At 38.4% G+C, this 21,326-nt stretch overlaps 1 protein-coding gene across 2 annotated transcripts in view; it reads right to left on the bottom strand.

Moving 5' to 3' along the window:
- al (aristaless related homeobox) overlaps positions 1-21,326 on the bottom strand; it is a 348,232-nt gene that overhangs the window by 133,935 nt on the left and 192,971 nt on the right. The window contains exon 1 of one of the 2 annotated variants that reach the window (XM_083118331.1): positions 13,972-14,068. The exons of the other annotated variant lie outside the window; for it this stretch is intronic. The gene's annotated coding sequence lies outside the window, so the exon portion shown is untranslated. Of the gene's footprint in view, positions 1-13,971; positions 14,069-21,326 lie in introns of those variants that run through there. 2 annotated transcript variants of the gene reach the window in all.

The following is a 21,326-nucleotide window of genomic DNA, read 5'->3' as shown; positions in this document are numbered from 1 at the left end:
CTAAAATACTCCCATAATCAAAGACCTAGAGTTGGATACAGCCCCCCCAAAAACGTTTAATTCAGAATTCCCCCAAAAAACCACGTGTCAATCAAGGCCTAATATGTAAGAGTTGGATATTTCTCCCACCCCCTTTTGGTAATACCCTGAAACACTTTCTTTTCTTCATCTAACGGATTAATTATGGTGTATACAATGTTTACATATATATTAGAAAAATATATAAATGTTGAATTTTATATTATTTGAAGGTAACCCCCCCCCCAAATCTCAACGGCGCAACCTGCGCCATAATCCCCCCCTGTGGGCACCCCTGTGCTGTTTTACAATGTGAGAAAGACCAGATTCGACTCGGGCGACACAGCAAAACGGTTATTTCGACAAAATCCTGTTTCCGTGCTGGCCGCTTCGGAAAGGAAGGATTCTAAGGTTGCCGCTTGTTGTCCAAACAAGTAGGCAGCGGTAGGCCTAATTGACTGTTTGACTGCAAGTTTCGTCGTAGGTAATTGCGGCAAACAGTGAGTCTCGCGGCGAGAGTTAGCTTGGCTCAACTCGAAAAAAATGTTGTGGAATGGTAGACATCAATATTTCATCGCAACATATCATCTCTGATACTCATCTTCGCGATTAGCTAAAAGTGGTAGAAAAGCGAAGTAAAATAAACCAAATCGTTCAAAATTGACTATCGATATATCGCAAATTGCCGACGTCCGTGATAGAGTTGTTAGCACAGTTCAGTTCGACGCTAGGTGTCCCGGGTTCGAATCCCGTTTTGGGTATGGGTGTTATTTGTGAGTGTCGCTTCATCAATTTAATCATATCATCACTCATCATCATCGTCGCGATTAGCCAAAAGTGGAAGCAAAGCGACAGTAAATATCAAAAATCAAATCTACCAATCAAAACAGTGGATTGTTTTCAAACTATTTCAAATATATAAATCACTGTACTGAAATAAATCGATGATGCTAGTGCAGTGTATAATGTATTTAATATCTCGTTCGACATGTTCGCCTGTCTGTCAATGAGAATAAAAAAAAATTATGGCGATCTATCCGTAGCAAATAAAAGTATAAATGTATTTTGTGGGTAACACGGAGATAATGTAGTAATTTTGATAAATTATTCGTTATCGCAGTTTGGTTATTTAGGAAACTACAAACTGTGTGTAACGAAATCTGATTGAAATGTTAATTAATTATGATATAAATCATTATCATCAGCAGTTCATTAAAAAAGTTATATTGAATTAACCGAGATATCCCAATGTTCTGATGAATACACGTGGAGCATATTTTGGTCACACAGCAAATGTAACTACAACTTGTTTTTTAAATAATACATTTGAGGCGCTCAGTTGGCTTATTAACTAAATGAAAAACAGGATTCTCACGTCACAGTACGACATGCACTCGTCACCACCAAATGTACAAAAGTTAATAACACCCATTCCATGACGAAGCAGAACAGGGTTAATATGCATTAATCACAGACTTCAAAAATGAAGCTCTGAAGAAAGAAAAAAAAGCTCGTTGTCTTGTTTATTCCCACGTCCTAAATGTTTCAACATCACACCAACCGAACAACCAGCATGACTTTACAATTTTTTATCGAACCTTTGTAATTAGGGACACTTCTCTGCCCAAGGAAGTGTAAAGCAAAAGCAGCTCCAAACAATTAATACAATTACTGGTTTTAATTAGCAGCCTGCATTTACATCGCAGGCTTAATTAAATTCTGTTAAGCAACGCAGGATATTTGCAATTAACAGTTCAAGAGACACGACAGAAGTCAGCGTGCACTTCAACTACACGGCTGTAGGGGAAGTAACCCCCTCTGCCCCTTCCGACAGCTGCAGTAACGACGACTTAGAATATAAACAAACACAGGCTGAAGCGCCATTCAGCTGACGGAACTTTCATCTGCCATGTTTTCAATGGTCAGAAGAAAACAGCCAGTGCTGCTATGGCGGGAGTTCTCAGAAATAACCATCAGAATTTGGTAAGCGGCTAGCGATAGCTTTAGCTAGCAACTTGGGAGATAATATGCTAACAGCACCAAACCTGACCTGCCTAACTCATCCACGTAGGCATATAATAGCAGAAATAAGTATGTAAATTGGTTAGCCAGGTCAAGTTTTCTTTTTTTAAGCTATTATATGCATACATGGATAGGTTAGGTAGGTCACGGTCGTGCTGTTAGCATGTATTTCAAAGTTGCTAGCCGTTCGTCCAAATTTACTGATGGCACAGACGATCTAAGACGAATAAAGTTTGTTCTTTATGTATTCCAACGTACCGAGGGCCTACCCGATGGTACAGTAGTAGCGTCGTCGCCTTGTAAACAAGGGGTCCAGGGTTCGATACGCGGTGGAGGCACATTAGTGGTTCGGATCCCACTTTAAACTCTAGGTCCAGTCCCGATTAACCTTACTGTGCATAAAGTGGACTTAGAACACCAACAACCAATCCATTGTACTGACGAAATCATTATTAGCCATTACCAGAAGCACCGCATTGAGCATTAAAATGAGAAGCAGCAATGAAGTACATTTATAAAACTCTTTCTCTTCAAAACATTGTTTCGAAGGATTTGGCAAGGTTTTTGAATTGCGATAAAAAGTGAAATTTAACATAACATACAAAAGATTGTCTTAACGACAATAAAATATTTCTTGTGGAGATTAGAGCAAAACTTCAACTTTATAATGTCCCGGCATCTCTACATATTTATATTCTAACTTGGCCATAACTCTTGTGGTGCCTACAGTCAAGTTCAAAACTGCCAAACTCGATTTGAGTTGAGAAATATAACAAAAATGATGGTTAGATTCTTATTTTAAATAGAAGAACTGGAGTGTGACAACGTAAGGCCATTCTTTGTCTAGGTTGTTGTGTATTGAAAGATAAAAGAAAACAACCCTATGGAGAGGGATTTTTATACGGGTGCTTAGCTTTGTATTTAATTTGGACATTGTTCTGAATTTAACAACACTGCTTGTACTTTAGAAATATGTAAACGTTAATTTGCAAAACTAAAGAGCTTGGTAATCATACTTCACTCTTAATTAACCTTAATATGAAGTAATGGAGGATACACAACAGATACAATGTATGCATTCAAAAACAATTGTGCACATGAGCTTTTGACAACACCATGAACGTCACCGCATCTATTTGATGGTTAACGGCATTTGTATAATGCACCTAAAATATGATAATAGAACCCCAATTTACAGTCTCAGCCAATTGGAGGTGGCTACTGAAGCACTTTTTTAGAATAAAAAGAAGTTTCTTTCCACTTGCCTTTTTGCATATGTTTGTACGGACACGCCCAACATGAAACAAAAAATGTTCATGTAATTGCAATATTGGCAGGAAGTGTCTCGTTACGTCAACTGCAGCTTCTTAACTTGACACCTGCTTTCCTAATTAGATCATTTATTATACCTTCAACCTAATAAGTTTCTTTCTCAAACTGACATAATTATTATTTTTCAGGTGCGGTACAGAGACAAGCCACGTTCTTGTCTCGAAATTCGAGAGGGCCTTTTAGAAATCGAGATGAAAACAAGACCAGACAATTTCGAGACTTATCGAGGCGAGGCAGAAACCTTTGTGAAATCGATATAGGACCGAGACTTTGGTAAGTTTAATGTGGATTTTTTTTTTTCAGAATTCATATTATGCAAAAAAAAATCAGCACGTAATATTTATCAAGTTAAAAATGAATGTATTTTATCGTATTTTGGAATCAACATACCAGTCTTCTTTCACGTTTTCATAGAGTTTCACAAGACTGATCCTCAATGTTATCTACCGTAATAGCAGTTTTCACGAAGGAAGCAGGAGCAAAGAATGTGTCGCGAAATATATCAGTGGAAAGTTGTTTAATTATCTGTAACTATTCGTCAAAAATAAATAAATAAATAGATAAACCAATTAAATACGTATCTGTAAGGCTTCCACGTTCTGGCGATGTTACTTTTTCGTACGTGAGGTTTGCTGCCCCGCCTTGTTGTCACATCGTGCAGATTTGGAAATTGAAATTTTCGAGGGTGGGCGGTTTTTTCGCTCACGGTGTACTATTTCAAGACTCGATACGAGCATCATCCATAATTATGCAAATAATTTGAACAAAAGTGTGAAATATCACTTCAGAAAGCCAAAAAATATGCTTTAGCTACGCATAAGTATTGCAAGCCTCAGGAGTGTGTTTTGTAGCCAAGCATTCATGCTTTATCACCTTGCTTGGAAGGAACAGCAATTGTTTCCGCTGTGCTATCGTCGAACTTGTGCAGCGGCTCAGCAAGCACAATAAACCTAACCTTGTGTTATCTTGCATTTTCCATACGACTGAGATCAGTGCGGTTGAGTGCTGGGCGCTGAAAAATATGAATACAAGCAGATCCAAGTTTTCCCTTCAACGCAAACATATATTTCAATTTCTTTGTGGCTAGATACAGGAAACATAAAAAGGTTCAAACAAAAGTACACAAAATAATAAAATAAGACACAATTTAATGAAAAGCTCAAACTCGGTGGTGCAATAGTCTTTGAGGGCCAAGTCTGTAAACGTATCGCCGCTGTTTTGTGGCTTTCGTGACCATATTCGGTTATTATGCTTTCGAGTGGCTTTCCAACTGTGTTCATAACACCGCGTCAACACCGAAAGTACACACTCAAAACTAAATGCACCGTCTCGATGTGATGCACTAAAACGTGTTTAATGGTTTCTGCAAAGAATCAAATTCACATTTGATGCATTTGGGTGAATTTTTGTGTCTTGAAACAAACACCAAAGTGCATCATTTGATTCAATGAGGATTTCTTTCAGTCTAGATGCACTTCAATGCATCAGTTGATGTTCCTTGATGCACCTTCCTGCATCATCAAAAAATATGCATGCTGGTGCATCAAAACGCATCAAGGTGCATAAAAACGCATCAACTGATGCATTGTGATAGAAATCCTCACTTGAATCAAATGATGCACTTTGGTGTTTCTTTCAAGACATACAAAAATGCACCCAAATGCATCAAATGTGAATCTGATTCTTTGAAGAAGCCTTTTTACACTTTAGTGCATCAATCGATGCATTATGGTGCATCAATCGATATGATGCATTTAGTTCTCTGAGTGATGGACCTCCCATCGAGGATCGAACCTGGAACCGTTCAAACCGAAGGTGAGCCCGCAAACCATTCGGCTTCACGGGAGCTCTTGTTGAGAAACAAGACGCTAATATGCATATTTTGTACTTTTATTTTACGTCGCTTTTCTGCCACTTTTGGCTAATCGCGACGATGAGGATGAGTGATGATTAAATGAAATTGAGAACACACACGCTCAGGCCAAGATAACACAACGTGCCTGGAGAACGAGCCGATCAAAATTCCATTTGCAGATGACTTAAGCATTGCTTATAAAATGATGCACATGCAAGACTCGTTCGGTGTCACCGACATATGGAGGCAGTTGGATGAATAACGAAGATCGTTGATTAAACACGTCAGAACATTTACAAAAGTGAAATATCCATGTTTCCCTCAGTTTTCATCAGGGATTGTTGTATTTGATCGTTGAGGTTGTCACAGCAGTTACAACAATTAACAAATGCACAATAATCTTAGCTAAATTTTGTAATGATTCAATAATATGGCATTCAAAGTTAATCGACCCGAATTGGTTAGACCTACAAATCAAAACAGGTCGCTTACACTTACGAAAAGAAAGTAATTTGTTAGTCACCCATTGAAACAAATCTTTGCTACTTTCATTTTTTCAAGCATTTCTTTTGTGATAAATAATAAAGTTACCACACACGTCATTATTCATTGAAATCTTAACAAATCGATGTCTTAGGCTGGTGAAGAGAATTTTCTCTTCAAAACTGTAAAAATCAATGTTATCAAGTGACTTATGGCCTTCCCGTCCAATCTGTCGGTTATGGGCTCTTGCGCAGGATTGGGGGACAAGCGAAGGGTGTCACGGAAATTCACGAATATCTCCGAAGTAAGTTTTATCGTTTCCTAAGAGACATTTCGCTATAGCCACTTTTTTTAATGTTCCGATTAAACGTTTCATATTTTTTTACGTAGAATTTGATTCTGCAATAAAAAAAGGAGGGGGTCCCATTTGAAAAATGAAGTTCGTATCCGTTTCATCTACAGTAACGCCATCTACGACGTAGCCGATTGCGGCAGCATTTATGTATTCATATAGAACATTTTTGTACGATCTGTATTTTTCAATGATGACATTGTTTTATCCAATGTTTTTAAATTTTTGAGAAGAGCAGATCTCTTCCATTGTTTCTGAGGTGTGTTCTAAAAAAATATTTTATCTTTTTTAATGTGTTGTGTTTGTCCCATGCAGGTATATTTACAACCTGCATTTTTAACCATTTTTCAATGGGCTTTTTACACCCCTCGAATATTTTTTTTTTAATTTTGAGGTAAGGGTTTAAGATAAGGGAATCTTCTCCGCATACATTGAAGGGTGCAATATGGCCTAATGTGCCGACACACCCAATAAAAAATAATTCAATCAATCGATCATTATAAATGGATGACCCTGTATAATACAGTGTATCCTATCACTCAATTCGCTATAATTATGTCTCACCTTTAATTTTAGAATAAAGTTTCGTTTTTCGAAATGAAACAAATATTTTTTTACATGTAGCAAAACCTATTTAAGTGCCTGTAATTTTCAACACACTGTTTGAGAAAATATTTTACAGAACTTCTGCAAGAAATTAACAAGAGTAAAAATACATGCTTTATCAGTTTGGTTTTCCAAAAATTTCGAGTGAGGGAAAATTCCAGTAACTAATCTTGAAGCATAGGGATATTATATAAATTGTACATAGAGCTTCTTCCTCCCTTCCCCAAACAGTTAAAACTTAGAAACTAGAGGGGATAATTCCCCATCATCCCCCTTCAAATACCACTCTGATTAATATTAAAGTAAACGAGTAAGTTAATGATCCAATCAAATGCAAATGCAAGAAAATACATTAACATTTTGATTGAAACACATTTATTAAAGTATGACCACCGTAACAAAACTGGTCCCCATTCACAGCGCAAAACGGTTATTTTGACAAAATCCTGTTCCCCTGCTGGTTGCGGAGGACGGATTCTAAGGTTGCCGATTGTTGCCCAAACAGGGGGGCAGCGGTAGGCCTAATTGGCTGTTTGACCGCAAGTTTTTTCGTAAGTAAACGCGGCAACAGAGGGTCACTGCCATACAGGCGGTCCCCACGCCGGAATTTAACGTGGCGGCAGTATAGTGCGTCTATTTCTCTGGATGCAATAAAAATGCACCAGCTAACAAATTCCGAAGTGGGGGAACGTGGGGGATGCTAACCCCCATAGGAAAATTTTCATAAAGCAGCCCCCTGCAGCTGCATAATCATCCACCCCAAACTTGACCAAGCACCACCCTAGGAATTTCCACTTCGAGCCGTGAACAAAATAATAATTACCCAAACAATCCTAGCAATTGTTACATAAATTTGATTGAGTTACATTTTGTTTTCTGCGGGTGTAATAGTCGGTTTGAATCTTTGAGGATTGAGATATCGAAAATCCTAATACATTCGGATAAAGAAGATTTAGATGTCGCATCGGAATCCATAAACAAAGCAAAAAATGGAATTGAATTGTATTTTTGCTGCCTTAATAGAAAAAAAAGTGTTCTGCTAAAAAATTGTCTTTTCAACCTGGTTCTTTCCTCTCCCTTGCTATGTTCCGCCTCTACTAATATTAGGATACTTTTAACAGAGTTTGAGTATTATTCTCAATTGCATTTAGGCAAAGATAACGGTAGGTAAATTCTCCACAACTATTTTCATTACTTTTATATTCTACATCCTGTGTTGTTTTAAGAAATGAAACTATGTTGGTTCGAAGCAGGCATTGTTCTCTGCTTATTGACGTCATTATTTCAATTCATTGTCATCACATTGTGCAATACAAACCGAATGAAAATGGTGATGGACAATTAGCCTACTGTTTCTTTCGCCGTTGGGTGTACTTGATTCCACAGTAAGTCTACATCATCTGCATATAGGCTATTAACAATTGTCTTCTACAGCTAAGATTCAAAAAGCAAAAGGAACAAATCTTTTATTTCTCATTAATTGTACGTTAATCGACATCTAGCACAGATTCTATCTTCCATTTTTAATCAATGCTCTTACCACTGAGGGAGGGGGGATGGATTTCCCTCCAACAATCGTGTCCTAAAAAATTAGCGGGAAAGAGTTTTTGTTGTAACAACGAAGATAAGCAATTAAGTTTGACCTCATATACTTTACAAGGATAATATCGAGAACACACAAAGAATGAACTATAATTAATGTCTATCCCCGTGTGTGTGTGAGTGTTGCACGCTTTCTTTCTCTCTCTCTCTCTCTCTCTCTCGTTTTCTTTCAAGAGACCATTAACAGATCAACACCAATAACAATATAGAGATAATAATGGTAAAACAACAATGCAAGACTAATATGAGTATGAAATCTAATCGATTTATATTAAGAGAAAATAAATATTTATACATAATAAAACCATATTATCTATTTTGTAATTTATTGACATTTTTAATCAGTTGGTAAATGAATTGGTTTGCTACTTTATACATATTTGTACATTCCTTTGTATAATTAAATAATTCTATGTATTTAGTGATTCACTTTTATATGTAATAACATAGTAAATATGTACACCAGAAAATAATTCATATACAAGCAGGGCTTTTTTTTTCATATAACAGGTGGCGCAAAAGTCATCATCCTATTGAACTAACTTTTATTTTGACATCTTGTTGTTTATATCAGTAGTGTTTTGTCAGTTAAATAGAAGATACTGACGAAATTTATTGTGTGCGAGAATGAATACGTATGCGACATACAGCCCGCGAAACATTAGCTCTCTTGCGTGACACTTTTCCGGGCAGAGTAATATCCCGTTCTGCTGATTTGCCATGGCCGGCCAGGTCCCCCGATTTGAACGCTCCAAAATTTTACCTTTGGGGATATTTGAAGTCATTGGTTTATGTGAACAAGCCAGAGACGTTACAGCAACTAAAGGACAATATTCAGCATGAAATTGAAAACATTTCCCCGCAGATTCCTTTCAACATCACCAACGCAATAAAAAGAGCCCAAATTTGCATCAATTCAAATGGTGGTCATTTATTGGATGTTATCTTTAAAAATTGAGGACATAAAACTTACAAGTATCAATAAGAGTTTAACACAAAAAAACCTACTTTGCTTAATTTAATTTAATTTGCTTAAACCCAAGCTATAGGCTAAGAAAATCAGGGGATGACATTTGCGCCACCTTGTATAGCTAAGCAGTGTAACGGTGCACCGTTCCGGCACCTTTCTATTGGTGATCATTAATGGACATGATACAATATTTCGGGTCCCGGGTTCGATACTTAGTGGAGGCACATTGCACAGTGGTTCGGATCCCACTTTAAACTGTAGGTCCAGTTCCGATTAGCCTATCTGTGCATAAAGTGGAGTTAAAACATCAATTCAAACTACCATGTTTTGAGTAGATCTTATGATGATCAGAATAACGAACCAACTTAAGAGTACCGGAACCTTTCATCCCAGGAAAATATATATATATATATATATATATATATATATATATATATATATATATATATATATATATATATATATATATATATATATATCTGTGTGTAAATGTAGATCTCCCCCACCCCACCAGTTTTCAATGATTTCGCACCCTTGCTCTGAGGTAACACTTAGCTGGAGGTCGGAGCGTCCTGTTGCGATGCATATCTAACCGTCGATCTCTCGACACGAGATTGCCCTCAGATGCTTTCAATTCCCGCCAAACGCCGCTGTTCCGTTTCGCCTTCCTGCTCGGAACTTTTCCCGGAGATTTTAACAATATTCTCTGCTTCACACTTTTTGCCAGTGAGTACGTGACGATTGATTCCACGATTACTGGAGAATGAACTACAGTACTGCGTCGGTTGACTCAATTTAGTGCGTGCATTTGCACCTCAACGTCGAACCAATAACAATGCAATCGCCACCAAAATTGGGCTACACATATGTTTATATCATTGTCGGCCACGAAGCCGTATTTGTGAGAGAGATAAGAACTACAGGCATTCTTCTTTTGTATGAAATGAGAGAATCAAAATGACAAATTTTGAATTTGTCTAAGCAGTTTGAATGAAGTATCTGCATTGCTTTTAATGTTACATCTCTTTTCTACCACTTTTGCAAATCGCTATGGCGGAGAATGGTGATCAGAAAAAAATGGTGACGGGACAAACACACTTGGACAGAGGATTTGTGAATCAGCGCTACAGCCTCATTATCCCTTTTCTTGAGTCTGTCCCGAATTTTGTTTAACCCTTATCCGGGCAACCAGTGTCTATCAGACACTGTTGATTATATTTTTTGTCACATACTTCAAACGATACTTCCTACGAACTTGATATTTTTTGTCTTTGGTTGTTCCTCTCTTTTTTTTCCTTTAACAATACTTGACTTTGTTTGATAGAGTAGGTCAGGCGTAAAAAAATATTTTCCATTTCACTTACGTAAACGGGCAAGCAGTGTCTGTCGGACACAGTGTACAAACAAAAGTTGTAATATTACTTGAATATGTATTAACAAATGTTTAATCAAAAATAAAGTATTTAATAAGACATCACATAAAAATATTATTAGCGATAAAATAGAAAAAATGAAAAATATATGAGCAAATAAAACAATTTCCTCACACTACCTTCCGGCCTAACATGTTTCATATACTATGCTGCAAAAATTACAACAACATGCAATTACGATGATGATGATGATGATGAATACAAGAATTATGGACATAGCAATGATGATTAGGTTAAATATCATATTACTCGGTTGTTTCCACATCGATGAAACATAAAAATCTCGCATTACAAGGGCAAGAGTTAACTTAAACCGGTACGCCATAATGTTTCTGTTTTGTTACAGTGACATATCGACATAGAATTACTGCAACAATACACTTTCTCTACTATAAATATGACTATGGCATTGTTGGGTACACATTTCAATGTCAAGAATGTGCCATATTCCAATTCTCCTAATAGATTGGAGTTTCCTCTCTGTTTACCAAGAACTAATGCCCCACTGAACGAGTGTGGTTTGTGGACAAGTGACGAACGCTCTTTCAGTACAAACTTTGAAAGCTATGTTGAATAATAAAGTGAACTTCAATCACACGTGTCTAAACTTTTACAAAATGTTATTTGAAAAGAAGGAAGTACTGGAGAAGATCCAATCATCGGCAAAATATCAATCAATGTCAACTAATTCTAAAGGACTGTAGTTGAATGTATATCACAATATCGTATTATATAAGTTATTTACACAGTATTTACACAATTAATTATAGTTTTCAAACATTAGTATTTATGACGAATAAGTTTTCGTGTTAAAATGCTTTGCCGTTCTAATTTGTCCAGTTTTCCTTCAGGAAAATATGAAAAATGTCCCATTTTGTTGTTTAAAAAAATGCTCACCTTGGCACCACATTTGGTCAATGGTGTTAAGGTACATCACATAGAGCAATGGTTGTACAGTCACGGACAATTCTACACTTTAACGATACCACTGAAAATCAATGGTGTCGTTACAAGCCAGAACTGTTCGTGACTGTACTTGTAATCATACTGCATTTTAAGACCACCGAGGTTAAATGTTGGCCAAAATATAGTGTGGACCTCCTGGAAGTACCGTCATTGTTGCTATAACTTCAGTATTGTTTCAGTGTGGTCCAGAGGTTGAGTGCCTTTTGAAAAACCTAATCTCCCTACCGTTACATTTAAACAGTTATGTAGCTTCAGCAAAGCGATAGTTGTTTTATGTTACTTCGATTTTCTGACACTTTTGACTAATCGCGAGGACGTGATGAAGTTGACGAAGGGACCCTCACAAAGAATACCCATGCCGGGATTCGAACTTGGGACCTCTGGAGTCGTAGCGCGTTGTGCGGTGAAGCGGTAGTAACGCAACATGAAAAACTAACGCATTACTTGCGGTGTTACTTCGTTCTGTAGGCTAATCCCATAAAAATTCACAGGGTATGCGCTAAGTTTCGTGAAAGTTAAGTGAGAGCATATTTCCATTGACATTCGATTTTGTTGCCATTAAATATATGGATGAAATCATTTAACTTAAACAAAAATGTCACTGTGATGATAAAATTTTATACCCGTATATTACAATAGTACTTTTAAAATAAAAAGGAGTATGGAACGGGCATTTAAGGCTAAGTTGTATTTTATATACGATAAAGTACTCACAGAACCCGAGATGTGTCAATTGACACATATACTATGTTGACTCCTAACACATTAACGTGCATAAACCATGCAAATGATGCATTTTTTGGTGAGTCAAAATACAAACAGACATGCATAAAAGAGCACTTCTAACAGCTGATATTTTTGTGATGCACTAAAATGCATCAATTGGGAAGATCAGACAAGATCATTTCAAAGATAACTAAACTACACATTTAGCTGTCAATTGACAGAGTGACATTTTCTTATTTATGAAATGATATTCTCTGATCTTCCCAATTGATGCTTTTTGAGTGCATCAAACGGAACACCAGCTGATAAAAGTGCCCTCTTATGCATTTCCGTGTCTATTTTGACACAATAAAAAGTGCATCATTTGCAGTTTATGCACGTTAATGTGTTACTGGAGTCAACATAGTATATGTGTCAATTGACACGTTTCGGGATCTTTGTGTATACACATGTTATTGCATTTTGTTTTCTTGTTGATATTGCCATTGTGAATTGTCACTGATGGCTTATGGGTAATATATAACAGAAACGAAAGTGGAAGGTTTAAGCAAGTAGTCAACCTCCGTGGTGGAGTGGTTAACACAGCGAGCCACGACACCAGAGATCTCGGGTTCGATCCCGGACATGGGTATTCTTTGTGAGTGTCCCTTCATCGATATTCGCGATTAGCCAAAAGTGGCGTAAAAGCGACGCGAAATAAATTTTAGCAGAAAGGTATACTGCAATGAGTAAGGTTAACCAAATGATATACGTCTCATTTTCTCGATTATACCCTTGTTTACTTCCCAACTTTATTTTATGCATGTCTTATTTCCTCGGTGCAGTCAGCTCAGAGGGAAATTAACGTTGTTGGCGAGTCTTTGAAAACAGGCTGAAATTTCTGCAACTTAACATATCCCGATAAACAATTGTTAATTGTTTCTTGATATTTAACCATTGTTTGGCTTTAGGGTAGATTTTGAGGATTCTGTAAGGACGAGCTGTACAAGCAATGTGCATTTAGGGGGGGGGGGGGGCACAAAGAAAATTATGTTTATCCCTGCCAGGGATGGTCTTATCTCTCTCAAAGACAATAGAATTGAAAGCTATTTAAACTATTTAACAAATACAATTGAAAAATCATTCTTATTCATCAAAGATTTAGCTATCGACAAGTTGCTGCCTTGTACAATAAGGAAAAATAAAGCCATTCTGCAACTGGCCAACAGCCGAGATAACAGTGGGCTGTTTTCCAGAAGTTCTCATGGCATATTGATGATATTTTACATGTATGAAAGTGTCCACAAGAAACTTGTTGGCAAGTTAGATGATACGCCATCCCTCCCCCCTCCCCTCAAATGCAAAAGGCTTAATCCGCACAGTGTGTACAAGGAAATTTAACTTCAATAACGCGTCTGTCAGTTCAGCGGAGCCGCTACGCAAACTTACGCCGGCGTAGCACTCGGTATCAACGGCACACGGGGAAAGCACGTTAGGCCTAAAAAGACATGCCGAGAAATCCAAGAAGCAGTCGTGAAGTCTCTCGTTTCTTCACCAAATCTCTCGAACCAGCACGGAATAATTCCTCGGCGGATAAGAATACGAACAAAACAGAACGAGTACTCACCCAAACAATCAGCTGGCAAAAACGGGTAGTCGAAAACTTTGCCGTCAACTCAAGCACAGACCGCGAATCATAACCAACTTCCTTCTCGCACCTGAATGCGACGTTTTCCCCTGCACCTCACGCGTAGTTCGACACCTGCACGACAGATGGCGGGGATGTCTACCAATCACGCTCGCCTTCCCGCCCTTGCGTGCGCTCGGCGGCCAATCGGCGCCCTCGGCGGTGGAGGCCACGCCCTTTTATGGCGTTGACGTGAAGTCCTTGAAGGCTCCACTGCCATCGCGGCTTCTCGGAAACGTGGTAGTACCTTTTTTTCTCGGAAGAGCGCGCGTAGGTCGAATTTCTACGTTTGGAATCGAGTAAAATGGGTGATTGCTTTGTAATTGTCGTAACTAATTGCAAAGGCATCCACAAATTGTTCACAGCGACGTGATAACCAACTTACCCGATGGTTTTTATGTATATTTATTGCACTTAATTCGCCTTATTTTTAATTTTGTTACTGCTGTGTCTTTTTGCACCACTTAATCGTGATTATGCTTTCGACGCATGTATCAAAGATGACAAACGATCACAGAAACATAAATACAAGGAAATTTCATACAATACTGAAATAAAGTCTATGCTGTAGGGGTGAGTCTCTCTCCCAACATAGGCTACAAATATAAGTTCATTTAAAAAATAAAAATGATAATAAACTTTAAAAATAATAAATCCCGACAAAGGATTGGGTCTTCCCCACACATGTTAACACCCATTATCTGATTTTGTATTCAGCATATTAGCCTATCGCAGAAGTAAGTGCTTGTTTGAAGTGCCTGCCACCACAAAAAAAAAAAAAAAATCATCACAATTTTTGTTTATAGTAATTCTGCCCAAATTGGACCAATTGGTTTAGTCCAAATTGCCAAATATAGTAAAAGCTACCATAATTATATTTTTGATTACACTTACATAAAATGATTTTGGTTAATTGAAATAAATCAGTTATGTTCCGATGTTTCCGGTTTGGAACAACAACAACAAAGTTTCTGGCAACCAAACATTTGTTGAACTGGGTGAGAAACAAATGATTTTTCATCAGAACAAATACAATTTTCTTGTTTGTAGCTACTAATAGGTACGTGTTTAGAAATTTATTTCGGGGGGGTGAATCAAGTGTCTGAGAAATAAAAATAATAAAAATATATAAACATTCAAATTGAAATAAGTATATTCAATTAAAATAATAACATAACCCACAGCTCTACAGCACCTTGGAGGGCCTACCGACTGCTGGTTTCCCTCCCACACTGTTCCGCCGTCACCTGTTATAGCGTGGAGGTCTCAGACCAGTGTTGGGGTGACGGGTGATCAGCCCGACGAACCCCCAGCCGTTATTGTAGGTCTTCTCGACCAGGTTACGCTCACTCACTCGGAGCTCCCCAATTTTCTCACGATGGTGGGTTGCCACCGGCCCTATACGTAGGCCGAATAAATTCCGACCAGAGCCGGATTCGAACCTACGCCGTCCCGCAGCGAACGATCTCAAGACGAGTGAACGCCTTAACCCGCTCGACTACGGAGGAGGACCAATTAAAATAATACTAATTAAAATATATAAATTGATATTGCACAGCTATTGTTATATGATTAGGTAAAAGGACTGTATACGAATAGAGATTAGAGATGTAAAAGCATGTGTTCATTATCTAGCGTACGTGTAGTTAAGATCGATAAAATTTGTATAAAAGCAATTGTCCTGACAAGGAAATCAGTGCCAAATAGATAAGTTGAATATTTATTATAAGTATAACAAGAAATAATGTTAGATCTGGTTGACGAAAATTAAAGATTCAGATTAATATCTTTGGCACTGTCATTCAAAGTTCGGTCGAAAGAAATAACCTTGCTTATGCAACAAATGCTAAACAAGAATGTTTTCATTATTTAATATTAGTACTTGGTAAGCCTTCGGGATGGGGGGGGGGTCCGGGCCCTTGAGCCTCGCCCTTAAATATGTCCTTGCCAGTCCGGTAGAATAGTTTTGTCTCGAATCTCCCAATAAAATAATTATGCAACAAAGGAGTCATTGTGCTACGTTAGCTTTTGTTTAGACAGACACACATCAATTTAATGTTTAATAAAGCAATTACAAAAACTAAATATTTACTGCCTTCAAATAAGTTCGGTGGAAATAAATATCTCTCGGTTATAGAACAAATGTTAAAACAATGTTTATTATTAATTCTTTTGGTATGTCTTTCGGGGGCGGGGGTCCTTGGCTACAAAGAAGCTTAATGAAATGTGTTTTAATTCCACTAGTCCACAGTATCCCTGGACATTTTCATTTCTGCTACGGAGGATTTTATCCCCCCCCCAAATGCAATAGCAGAATTTGCAACACAAATATTTAACAAATGTAATTACCCATGTCCCTAAAAAAAGGACATTGGTAGTGAATTATTGGCTCCGGGAAATATGCGTGTATTCTGCCTCAATTTTCTCCGTAGATGTGAAAAATTGCAACTTTTATTAATACAAATTCCGTTGAATTTATACATATTTGTGAATGCCCTGACGCAAGTTTTTCACAGTTTAGCTTTTATTTTATCAAGGAGGGAAAATAAAACAGAATTCTCTCAATCCTTGTTACGTCTGGCTGTACCCTTCAATTTTTGGAAAGTTCGCCTTGAAAATCGGGAATTATTACTTGAATTTTATCAATGGTCACCCAAAAAATGTATTAAGTTTATTCGTTATTCACACATTAAACGCTTGCACAAAAAGTGTTTTCGGAAAAACTCTCGTACCCAGTCTTGGCACGTGACCAAAATATGTAGACAAATGCACTATACCTCGCCGATGACGTCGTGGTAGCATCATCACCCACCGGGTGAAGGCACATAGTGATTTAAGTGAAAGGGCTTCCCGATTTGCGTTTTGCCCATAAAGTGGACTTAAGCCAAACATTGACAAGTGTTCTCATTTCTGTTGCACTTGAGTTTAAGGTCCAATTTATGCACAGAAAGGCTAATGGGGCCTGGACCTACAGTTTAAAATGGGATCCGAACTACTAGTATGTGCCTCCACCAGGTAACGAATACGGGACCCTTTCATTACAAGACAACGACGTCACCACTACGCCATCGGGGAGGTCCTTGTAATCGTGATACGGAAGACGTACGTAAGTCGAACCTCTTCCGTTCCTGAATCGTCCCTGAAACGTGTGACTCAACCACAACTCATCACTTTTGGTTAGGTCGGAAAGAAACAGCATGAAAAAATATAAAAAATAAAAAAATAAAAATTGAAAAAATAAATAAATAAATAAAAAAGTAAAACTGAGACTTTGGACAATGCTGGTCTACTTTTGTCACACAGAACTTGTACTACCTTTGCAATATTCTTTCTCAAGTGAAACTTCTTCACCACTCCAAAAAGTAGAGCGTAAAGGAATTTTCTTTCTTCCCAAAGTATTTTGCATTGACAGCAAAGTAGTGTACACTAACTTCATTTTTTCATTAATATCATAGGCACACTGATATTCGCTGTAGAGCTTCGCGCACCTTTATTTCCGTTGAAACCGGCGCCTTTTCAAACACGCGCATTTCAAACTTGCCGCGAAATAGAACAAAATCGTAGCTCAGGAACTAATTGTCGTAAAGAGATGAAATCGGTTATCTTTTCTTTCTTAAAGACAGGACTTTTAGGGAAGGTAAAATTTATACATTCCCAATAATTAGTGCTAAAAGAAGAAGAAGAAAATTTTGACTTTTTAAAAATTTGGCACGCCTCTGTGTCCTCAAAAAAAACTGGGTGGCCGCGGTGGCTCAGTCGGTAACGCGTCTGACTACCATGCTCAAGGTCCCGGGTTCGATCCCCGGCCGGTTCAAATCCGGGAACTTTTCTAACGTTGGAAGCGGCCCCGGCGCCCACCCAGCGTCGAATAACATGGGTACCTGGGGGGAAACCATGGGGGGTAAAGGCGGTCAGGGGCGTGATGCTGATCACATCTCCCCCACTCACGACCGGATGAAGAAAGTGTAGGGCGTTACCCCCACACCCCCTATACGCCTTCACGGCGTGGTGCTAAGCACAGGGGAGCACTTTACCTTTTTATCTGTGTCCCTCTCCGAAGTGAATGAAAAAATGTAGTATGTAGCGGTGGTACATTCCTACAATAATGCAAAGTTTCGTCGAAATCAGAGTGATACTTCTTGAGAGAGAAAAATAATAACATTATATAAAACGGCAGAGTTGCCAGCTTCCGGAACTTCGCTGGCTCTATGGACGCTGGATGGACCAAACATGGAGGGAAGCACGACAAAAGAACACTCTGTGAGGATATGTAATGCTCGTGGCATGACTATAAAAAAAACACGGAAATTACGGTGTTCGGAAATTTTGCGTAACTACGGAAAATTTCGAACTTTGGACCTTTGCCCCCGCTTCTCCTCTGGAGCCTTAAATGTCCGATGTTACTTAAAATGTTTCTATTTACTCATTCTTACATTTAGAATTTAAATTTCTCAAAAAAGATGAAGTGGTTGACCAGTTATAGCCTTTATCTTCAGTTTAGTTATCCCATAGTAACAAAAGGCTTTTTCAAACGGCGCTTGTTAATAACAATAGACATTTGTTTGTAATTCTAGTAAATAAGCCAATTTGAACGTGAAGCGTTAGTGACTGGCTTAAAGAAATTTCATAAATATCTTTATGGAAAACATTTCACAGTTTGTAGTGATTCATTACCTGTGATATATATTTTTGGCGAGACAGCGGCTATTCCATATTTAGCATGTTCACGTTTACAGAGATGGGCTTTGCTGTTATCTCAATACTCAAACACAATTGTTTATACGAAATGTGTAGACGTTGCAGATTTCTTATCGAGATTGACGGTGAAGCAATACACAGAATATGCTGATGAATCTTTAAATTACATTGAGACCTTCTTTACATATTCTTTATCTTCATCTCAACCTCTGTCAACTCTCCCCCTCTTACCAAAAAAATCATTGATACGTCTTCTTACCAAAAGTCACTTTCAGTATCAGGTTCTTCTTTGGATCGACAATTGGGCCCTTGCCCCCGTGTCTCCCCATAATCCTTAATTGTCGGACGTTGCTTAAAAGGTTGCTTTTTACTCATTCTTGCTTGTAGATTTTTTTTCTTCAAAAAGATGCAGTAGTTTAGAAGTTGAGCCATTTATATAAATCTATCCCATAATAATAAGGGGTAACGAAGGGAAAATAAAGGCTTTTTCAAGCTTCGTTTGTTAATAATAACAATGGATATATTGTTTTCTATTGGGTTGGTGCGAATGAAATGTCCGCTTTGACGTCTGGTGAGAAACTCACCTAAACAACACAACACAGGGATTGACTGAGGTCACAGGTCTAACGTCATAAACTCTGTATACGTCCAGCAAACAGGCTGGAGCACATAGACAGTCAGGAGGCAGTGTGTTGCTGAACAGGGTCATCTGAAAGTGCACCCTGGAGAACACACAATTGCGAGTGATTTGTCTTTACGAATTCAAACTGGGACATTCTGCTCAGCAAGCCGCCAAAAACACTAACAGTGCATTTGGGCCAGGAATGGTAAATGAACGCACCATTCGCCGCTGGTTTGTAAAATTTCGTTCCGGTGACACAGCATTGCAAAATGAACCCAGTGGCCATCGACCAACATCATGTTCGGATGAGCTCCTCAGGAACCCCGTGGAAGCGGACCCTCGGAAAAGTGTTCGTGCCATTGCAGACGAGTTAGGCATACACCATACCACTGTCGTTTGGCGGCTCCGTGAGATCAGTAAAGTGAAAAAGTTGGACTCATGGGTACCACATGATTTGACACCGGTCAAGAAGACTCGCCGTCTGGAGGTGTGCAGTTCTCTGAGTGTCAGGAATAACTGGGATGGTTTTCTGCATCGGATTGTCACTTCAGATGAAAAATGGATCTGCTATGACAATCATAAACGATCAGGACAATGGTTGGATCGTGATCAACGTCCAGGGCGGTTTCTGAAACCACCTCTCCACCCACGGAAGGTGTTGTTGCTGTGGTCTATGGTGGGTGTGATCCATCATGTCTTTCTCAGGCGAGGTGAAACCATCAGTGCAAATTGTTACAGTGCTGAACTCCATGAAATGCACCACAAACTTCTCCACAAGCATCCAGCAATGGTCCACAGACATGGTGTCCTCGTGTTGCACGACAATGCTCGCCCACATGTTGCACAAAGGACGGTGCAGGCTCTCCATGAGTTGCAATATGAAGCCCTTCCTCATCCAGCATATTCTCCCGACCTCTCTTCCATTGACTACCATCACTTCCGGCATCTCGAGCACTTCCTGACAGGGAAGACCTTCGCTGATGATCGGGCGGTGCAACATGCCGTTCAGGAGATCTTTGCGTCGCAGACTCCAGACTTCTTTCGCCATGGAATCCAATTGTTGGCTGAGCGATGACAAAAGTGTGTGGCTGCAGACGGCGACTATTTTGATTAACCAGGTATTGTAGTTTTGATTTTTTTGGCCTTTGGCAATGACGCACCTGGGCCGGACATTTCATTCGCACCAACCCAATAATTCGAGCATGTCATACCTTCATATGTAGGTATACTGAAGATAAAAAAAGACAACTGGAATATCATGTGTAGTTTTCAGGAAATGGCGCTTCAGTTGCTGCCGTGCGTTGCTGGTGGAAATATCGAGCATCCGTCCTCAACAGGCGTCGTTCCAAATTCTACCATCCGGACGCTAAAGGTGTATTAATGTCTGCTTATTCTTGTCACTCCTGTCTCCACTCAGGGTCGGACTGAAAATGTTGCATCAGTGTAAAATGTCCCCCTTAGCCCGCCACACAAATCTTACATCACAATTTCTATAAACTTTAGAATTTAATATGGCATAAAGTTCAAATGAAGTATGAAAAATCAAGGGCTTCTCTGCAATTTTATACATCACATCCACTTCCACCACCTGATTCTACAATTTTCTATTTCGTTTCTATGATGTTACTTTTAAGAAAACCGCATTTATTTTATGTTTGTGCTTAATTTACGAATTTCTTTTATTTTTCATACAAATTTCGATTCAATTGACTTTATTGCCTCACGAGGTTGCTGCTCTGGACCCCAAAAGTACAAATTAATAACAGTAATTAGTTGATTTGATTTAGTTTATTTAACGTCGCATTTCTGCAACTTTTTGGTTAATCGCGACAAAATAATAAAATTTAAAATCACAAAAAATAGAGAAGAAGATAATACTATAAAAGGATAGGACGAAAACAATAAGTGCAGAAAATTTTGAAACTGAATAAAGTTGAAACTGATGTGAAAGTAATTCTGGCAGCTCAGAAAATTT

This window comes from Lepisma saccharinum, chromosome 3 (genome assembly GCF_977018435.1).
Source record: "Lepisma saccharinum chromosome 3, izLepSacc3.1, whole genome shotgun sequence".
NCBI classification, from domain to species: domain Eukaryota; kingdom Metazoa; phylum Arthropoda; class Insecta; order Zygentoma; family Lepismatidae; genus Lepisma; species Lepisma saccharinum.
Note: the sequence above shows the minus strand (reverse complement) of the source record. Positions and strands in the feature narration are given on the sequence as shown.